This window comes from Aricia agestis, chromosome 11 (genome assembly GCF_905147365.1).
Source record: "Aricia agestis chromosome 11, ilAriAges1.1, whole genome shotgun sequence".
Classification (NCBI taxonomy): Eukaryota; Metazoa; Arthropoda; class Insecta; order Lepidoptera; family Lycaenidae; genus Aricia; species Aricia agestis.
In genome coordinates this window covers 7,450,021-7,458,281 of record NC_056416.1, presented here as the reverse complement: position 1 = coordinate 7,458,281, position 8,261 = coordinate 7,450,021, and the positions used below count along the sequence as shown (strand labels likewise).

At 36.1% G+C, this 8,261-nt stretch overlaps 1 protein-coding gene across 1 annotated transcript in view; it reads left to right on the top strand.

The window, feature by feature from the left end:
• The first annotated feature begins 579 nt into the window (after positions 1-579).
• LOC121731777 (G-protein coupled receptor dmsr-1-like) overlaps positions 580-8,261 on the top strand; it is an 82,783-nt gene continuing 75,101 nt past the window's right edge. The window contains exon 1 of the mRNA XM_042121398.1: positions 580-693. The gene's annotated coding sequence lies outside the window, so the exon portion shown is untranslated. The remainder of the gene's footprint in view (positions 694-8,261) is intronic.

Below are 8,261 nucleotides of genomic sequence, written 5' to 3'. Positions count from 1 at the left end.
ATGTAACAAAAAATAAAGTAACCCACTGTAGCTTACAATCTAGTGTTAAGCTTAGGAATACGGCAGTGTCAACCAAATTAATTTTCTCATTATTTACTATAATATATTATATAAGTGCAATGAGGTAATAAATAGGCACAATATATTTCGAGGTCAAATAATATTGAAATTCATATCGGAATAATACTGTAGGTACATCAATATACAATTCAATGTCCCGATATCAATGCGAGGAGACAAAAACAAAATGGTTCGCCAAAATTACCATCATTATTCAATACTGTTTTCGTTGAGGGCTCATCACAGTATAACGTATACAGTAGCATAACTTTGCCATCTTCTTAAAATCATATTCAATCAACACAGATACAAGTTTTACGTGCGCGTAATATAATACGTGCATTGTTTCATAAATGTGTCTGAACTCTGAAGCCACGCTTATGTGTGCATTCGATTCAATCTATCCTAGTTCGAAAATGGTCTACTGTAATATGTTACACTGTTTTATCACGTTGGGGTCGGCGCGGCGTCGCGTTGCGTCGTTTTGGTCGCAGGCCGCAGCAGTCAGATGTAGTCGCAGCTTAACCGCGGTCGCCGGCTGACGCTCCCGTTGTATGAGGATTGTATGTGCACGATATCTGAACATTTTTAACTGTCAGTGATAAGTGAAAATTATGTGAGCCGTTGTTATAGGTAAGAAATAAACATGAATTACCGATAATTCTTGTGATATTTGAATATTTAACTTTTTGTTTAGTTTGTTAAGATTAGCAAAGTTTATAAAATAGTCGAGTTGAGCGAGTAATTTTTCGCTGATCGACCTCTTCGCGGTCAACATAATATTTTCGGCATTGTTTTTAAAATGTTAACTAGCAAACCGTGACGTTCATTTGTGGTTTAACACTAACAAAATATGAGGATGTACCAATAAAATATGAGTACAAAGTTTACAATCGATTTATTTGGCTTCTTAATATTTTGTACACTTGGATGATTACAATATACTTATTTTATTATTTTAAAGTATTTAATGCCGTATATAAAACTGCTTCATTTTTTAGGGTTCCGTACCCAAAGGGTAAAAACGGGACCCTATTACTGAGACTTCGATGTCTGTCCGTCTGTCCGTCTGTCTCCAGGCTGTAACTCAAGAACGTGAAATTTTTACAGATTATGTATTTCTGCTACCGCTATAACAAAAAAATACTAAAAACAAAATAAATTAAATATTTAAGGGGGGCTCCCATACAAGAAACGTGATTTTTCAAACAATTTTTGCTCGGTATCAATGATGACAATAGGTAGGCACTTGAAATTTTCACAAATGCCTTAATTATAATAATTATGTGTAATTTAATAATTTATAATAATATTTTAAAAAAAATTAAGGGGACTATAGAGCAAAAATAGGCCAAAAACACAATTTTTGGCCTATTTTTGCTCTATAGCGCACTTGGCCGATTATTACTACATGCGCTTGCAACTTTGTTGCGCATCATTTTCTTTATTTCGCGAGAACCGTTTATTTTTAGAAATGAAACTACATAATATCTTAATATGTGTATTACCGAAACTCAAATTATCTCTGCATTTACTGAAATCTGTTAATGGCTGAGGCGTGAAGAGGTGACAGATAGACTGGGCGGGTAGGCTGGACGGACGGCAGGTGGGCAGTGGCCACACTCATAATATTATGCATATTATAGTTTTACAATCAATATTCGATCATCATAACATTATTAATATCGTTGCAAATGGTAGCTGGTAGCATATTAGGTCCTATTTAAAAACCTACTTAATGCTAAGTACTCATATACGGTTTTTCTCGATAGTTTTACTCCGAATCGAAGGAAATGACATATTTAATTCCATCGAGCCGGCTCGAAGCGAGCCTTCGAGCTGTCAGTTTTGCGGTCCACATGGTGGATATTGTTCGATTTGGAGTGAAACTATCGAGCAAAACCGTATGTGAGTACTTAGCATAAGTCACATACTAAACAAATTTAAAGTTACCCGCTACTCCCAAAGTTATGAATGGTTTATACAGAGCCCAAGACGTTTCTTGTTGACATTCGACTCTTGTGTCAATACTCAATTCTATACATTTTGATCAGTGATTCTATAAAGAAGCGATAATAAAGCGTCTTGGCTAGGGGCTTTGGCTATTCTATTATAATTTGACAGACTGACAGTCATACCAATTTTAACATTACGATTTATGATGACATAATATAATTATTATATTTTACGGTCGAATTTTTAAATAAGACCACATTCATTTCTGTAAGGAAAAGAGAATCCGTACAAGAATTTTCTTTTACACACGAGAACCTCCTTGAATGGTGAATGTTGTATTGAAGACTGAATATATAAAACGAAATTAGGTACTTTCAATGAGCACAAAACAGTGCTTTTTAATATTTGCCAACCCGCTTGAAAATACGTTTTCAATAGAACCTTTTTCGATGCTCATCGATTATTGCGTACTTGTAGACTTTAGCAATGTTGACATCGCCCGCGGCTTCTACTGTGTTGGATGCTACTAATTAAAGTAGTACAGACTGATACAATATTACATTACCGAAAATATATACATAGGCTGGCAACGCACCTGCAACTCTTCTCATATTGTTCATGGGCAACTGTAGTTGCTTTCCATCAGGTGACCCGATTGCTCCTTTTTTAGGGAAAAAAGGAGCAATCAGGTCACCTTTTTTTTTAAAAAGTCTGCTGTCTATGTCTGATAGTTGATACTATCAAACGTTATATAAGAGAAGACAGCAGGACATGTAGATACTTTATTCGCTGTGTAATTATTTTCAGCAGTAAGGGCTTATTTAAAATGACTAGAGATCGCCCAATGGTTGAAATTCCACCTTAAATTTAATTATCTTCTTTTGGCTCCCCGTTTAAAGTATTGACTATTTCAGATTTAATAAAAAAACAACAATCCATTTTTAATTTGACAACAGACTTCAACCATAAACAAAGTACATAGTAAAATTCGTGTGTATAGGCTTGTCAGTCAAACATGGTAGTGTGCTTGTTGTAGTGTGTGTAATGTTTTGTTGATTAAAATAATGTATGATGAAAGCATAATTTTAAAACAATATTAGCTCGATGCACTCCTTCACCATATAAACCACATCTTGCGAAATTTCATGCTCCTACGTTTCCGCATTTTTCGTAAAAAGGGTTCCAAAGTTTTTCGCTCGCGTATTGGGACCTGGCATATTTGGGTATCTAGTAATCCTTATAAACAACTGCTATAATATTATATTGGTATCAAAAACATATAACAACGAGGCATTATTATATAATGAAGGTTTATTAAGAGGATACAGAGTTTGGCGAAGCACTCGAGCTCTTACACGAATACAGCTGCGCTCTAAAGCACTTGACAGACTTTAAGAGGGAAAATTTCTAGTAAGGATACGAATACTTGCTTGCTTGATTAAGTGTGTTACAAGCAGTGCCGAATTTATGTTTTTTATGAGTGTAGACTGTAGGCCGATTTATTTTCGCCACCCCATGTACGCAATCTGCTGGCCCCCTTATATGACCTATACATACGGCCGATTTATAAATCCGGGGCTGGTTACGACTTACAAGTACTCATCAATAATGTCCTTAATACGTAGGTATTTGTAGTTACTTCACTGTATGATATTATTTTATACTGTGCATAACATGATGTGTAAGATCAGCACGATATGCAGTCACAATACTTACAATAGGTAATTGGTATTGTCGCACACCTGCCTTCCTTGTTAGTTGTGACGCGGACCTTTCGGTCCCAATTCATATTTCTACTATACAGATTCGAAGATGATATGAAAGGTACACTGACTTGAAAGGTACACTTAAGATGATTTGATACGGCTTATATATTATGGATGATTATGTAATGCGGCTTATCCATGTGTTGGCTCATTCTGAACTAATTCGCGCAATCACGAACGTGAAGAGGGGTATATTATATTCGTCTTACGTCGGCACTACATATAGACGAACGCGTTGGCCGACGCGTGCTGACCCAATGTGTAGAACGGGCGTTCGCGTGTTGGCGGTAGGTATTTCGCCCGTTCTACACATTGGGCCAGCGCGCCGGCCAACGCATCGGCCAACGCGTTCGCCTAGATGTAGTGCTGACATTAAACCCATTATCAACGTCAAATGCGCTATAGACACTTAGCAATCATAGCTATCCAAAATAGAGCCAGATAGAGCTCTGCCTTTACTTTAAAGTTCCGCGAATAGTCGTTTTTGGTACATCATCTATAATTTATATTTTCTACAGATAAAGTAAATTGCATTAGCTGCATTAGCTGCTAATGCAATGAGGGTTGTATGGTGCTATGTAGCCGTCATGTCTATCGTGTCAATTGTCGAGTCAAACAGCTGTCGTCGCGAAATAGCTTCGACATGTCACGATTTAGCTGTCATATTTCTGACACGACAGACATACAGTCTGTCGTGACCACAGGTCGTGACCGTGACCTAACACATAACATATGTTAGGTTTTTTCGGTACGGAATTTCTTGATTCGACCTTTGCGCTCAAAGCCCGCGATAAAAGCCATGCAATAGCTATCTTAGTAGAGTTCAGCCTGCCTAGCATACGCCAACGAGATATCTCACTCTACATGTTTCCTCGATGTTTGATGGTTTGTCTCTTCATCTCTATTGCAAAGAATTCTATTTAATTAAATAGAAGTCTTTGCTTTATTGACCCTAGCATGACAAAAAAAATTCTCGCGTAGATCTATCATCGAAATAACACATTTTTATAGAGATTTGTCGAGATTATGTCGAGATTTTGACATTATGAGACGAGTAGTTTTTAATTATCTCGAGAGTGAGATATCTCGTTGGCGTATGCTAGGCAGGCAGGGCTTACAAAGATTTTTCTCTCATGCGGGCCTCAAACAGGCAGCACTTTTGTGAGATCTTCTTATTTTCTTATGCTCAATCACATGAGAAAAGTTTAATAGAGTTTTACAAAACAGAGGTTAACTATTTAACACAATATCCTAAGCAGTACAAAAATAGAAATATTAATATTATACTTATGATTAAAAATCATACGTAACTCACAATAGTGGAATAAAATAACGATTGACGTAAAAACTTTATTAGAATAATAAAGACAGTATAAGCACAATGTATAAGGTACAACTTTTTCATTTTGTTATTTTAATTAAGTTTTTTCTTAGATGTAATTAATTGGGTGTCGCAATTACGACGATATTAAATTTGATATTATACACCTTGCTATATTATTTTAAATACAAAAATAATAATAAAAATGTAGTGACTGCATCATTTAAAATAATCCATACTAATAGTATAAAATGCGAAAGTGTTTCTGTCTGTATTTCTATTCAGAAATAAAACAATTTTTATTTTATTTTATTTTAACTATGTTCTTAAAATAAAATAAAAATTGTTATCTGCACGCCCAAGCCGCTGAACCGATTTAACTGAAGGTATGGAGATATTTAGAGTCCCGGAAAAATGTACGGTTCCCGCGCGAAAAATGAATTTTGGTGCAACGGAGATGCGGGCGTCATCTAGTTCTAGTGCATCATGTACTTAATATTTTGTGCTACGTTCAAAAATCCATGTCATTTCAAGGCAAAAGGCACGGTTACTTGAATGGCGCCACCTTGTGGTTGTTTGGGGTCATTTTGACGTTTGAACTATATATTATCTATACATACATACATATAAATAAAATTGGAGTGTCTGTTTGTAATATTGAAAGAACCGTTTTTTACTACATGCATATGAATCTATATATACGCTACATACACCAAAACAACATTTTTCACAATTTTTGTCTGTATGTCTGTCTGTCTGTCTGTTTGTTCCGGCTAATCTCTGAAACGGCTGGAGCTATTTTGACGGGACTTTTTTTGGTAGATAGCTGATGTAGTAAGGTGTAACTTAGGCTACTTTTTAACCGACTTCCAAAAAGGAGCAGGTAATATTTTACTTTTTTCATATTTGTTAGCGGACTATCCATCTTTGTTATTATACTATGTTGACGCGGACAAAGTCGCGGGCGACAGCTAGTAATACATATATACTTTGACGTTGATAGATTTTATGACGTAGATGGGTTTTTCTGGCATGACATTTTTTCTCCGTCGTGCGTCAGAGTGGCCAAAGCACAAAGTTATACCACTAGGTATATTAACTTTATGGGCCAAAGACAATTACACTAAATCGTGAACTATCGAAAGAAAGAGGGGAGGGCCTTTGCCCAACAGTAGCATACTTACGCTGGTTAAAGTGGTTATACTTTTATTAAGGTGTACCTACTCGGGGAATCGAGACAGTACGGTAGCGGTAATTGACTCCCTGTCAAAAACATGTCATTTTCTATATAAACCGCGATTGACAATGAAGTGTCAGATGTTCCTAGTCTAAGGGCGATATCATATTTTGCATACTCGATGTGGACTGAATATGAAGCACATCTTCGAACTCATAAAAAGTTGGAGATTATCATTCTCAGAGGTACCAAGAGGTTTTCTGATAAATCTGTAATAATCTGGGGCTTTAAAAGAGGTCAATTTTATTCTTAAATATTCTAAATACAGTGCGAACATTTTTCATTTAGCGCCTAGACTAAAAAGGTCATTGACCGCTACCGCTTCGTTTTTCCGAGTTCAAACATGAACGTGCCATATCCTAAACTCTTGAAATCTTAGTATGCGCATCAAACAAGTTTTTGTACCTACGTCGTTTCATGCAAATAAAGTTATTAAGTGCTGACGTATTGGTGTACATTAGTATCATAAACGTTTCTAACTATGGTAGCTGTTTATATTATATACAAGTAAATAGGTATATGCGAATAATATTATATTTTTTGGGTTCCGTAGTCAACAAGGAACCCGGTAGTTTCAGTCTGTCCGTCCGTCTGTCTGTCTGTCTGTCCGTCTGGCCGTCTGGCCGTCTGTCTGTCCGCGGTTTTGCTCAGAGACTATAGGATCTAAAAAGCTGTAATTTGGCACGAACACACATATTAATGAAGCCTACAAAATGGTACTGTTATAGCTTTGGTATGTATGTAACATCCCTTAGTCAGCCTCTTTCCTACCTATCCAGCATTTCCTTTGTCTAGCAGCTTCGGTTGCATTCCCAGTCCCACACTCTCCATCCAGTATCCATCCGCGCTAGACGTGTGCATCAAAAAACCAAAATTGTTTTTTTTAAAAAGCCAAAATCCTTGTGCGTTGTAACAGTACATAAAATCATAAAAAATATTTCTTTTATGGTACCTGCCCTATACATCAAGCGGGGATTTTTTTTCGCACCCACCCCATCGTATGGGATGTCGTTGGATAGGGTTTTTAAAAATATTATGAGTACTTATTCATAGATCATTTTGCGATTTAGGGATCCATTTGTGAAATATTAGTTTTAAAGTGGAAAAAATCGTTAGAGTCCAGTGTCCCCCTGTTCTACCAGCTAAGGGTTGCTTCTGGAAATGTGAAAAAATTCACGGGAGTAGGAAATATGCGGAATTTAAAAAATATTTTATTTTTTGATAGTAACTGAGATGATGTTGTTAGTATTGTAAAACATGTTATAAATGTGGACAGACCAACGTTATTTGGTCGAATATGTCAATTCAATGTTAATTATTGTGATCTGTCAGCTGGGTTTGACGTAACGCGACCAAACTACTTAGGTCCCCGATTTGCATAGGAATCAAATTCTCTGATAGTACGTTTATTGACCATACAAAAAATTTCCAAAACTAGCGGTACAACGGAGTACGGAACCCTATATTGCGCGTGTCCCGACACGCACTTGGCCGGTTTTTTAATAATATATCTGTTAATATATCTGTTATAGTTACAAAATCATGTGAAAAATGTATCTTGACAAATTGTATATTTATTTCAAGTAAAGTGATAAGAAAAACATGTTTTACCAAAGACCATCCTATTCGTATGTATCTTAAGACTACATTACATGAAAATGCTATTTTAATCATCATTTAAACCAGGGGTTCCCAAACTGTGCGCCGCGGCGCCCTGGTGCGCCGTGGAAAGGCAAGAGTCGATCCTCCATCATTATCCGAAACCACATATTATATATATATTATAAAATAATTATAATACAATATTAATTATGTAAAGCAGGTGGATGATTGAATATTCGTTAATTAATTACAGCTAGCTAAAACTAGCTATTTGACCGAGCTTTGCTCGGTATTCAATAAAACACGAATAAAATGATAT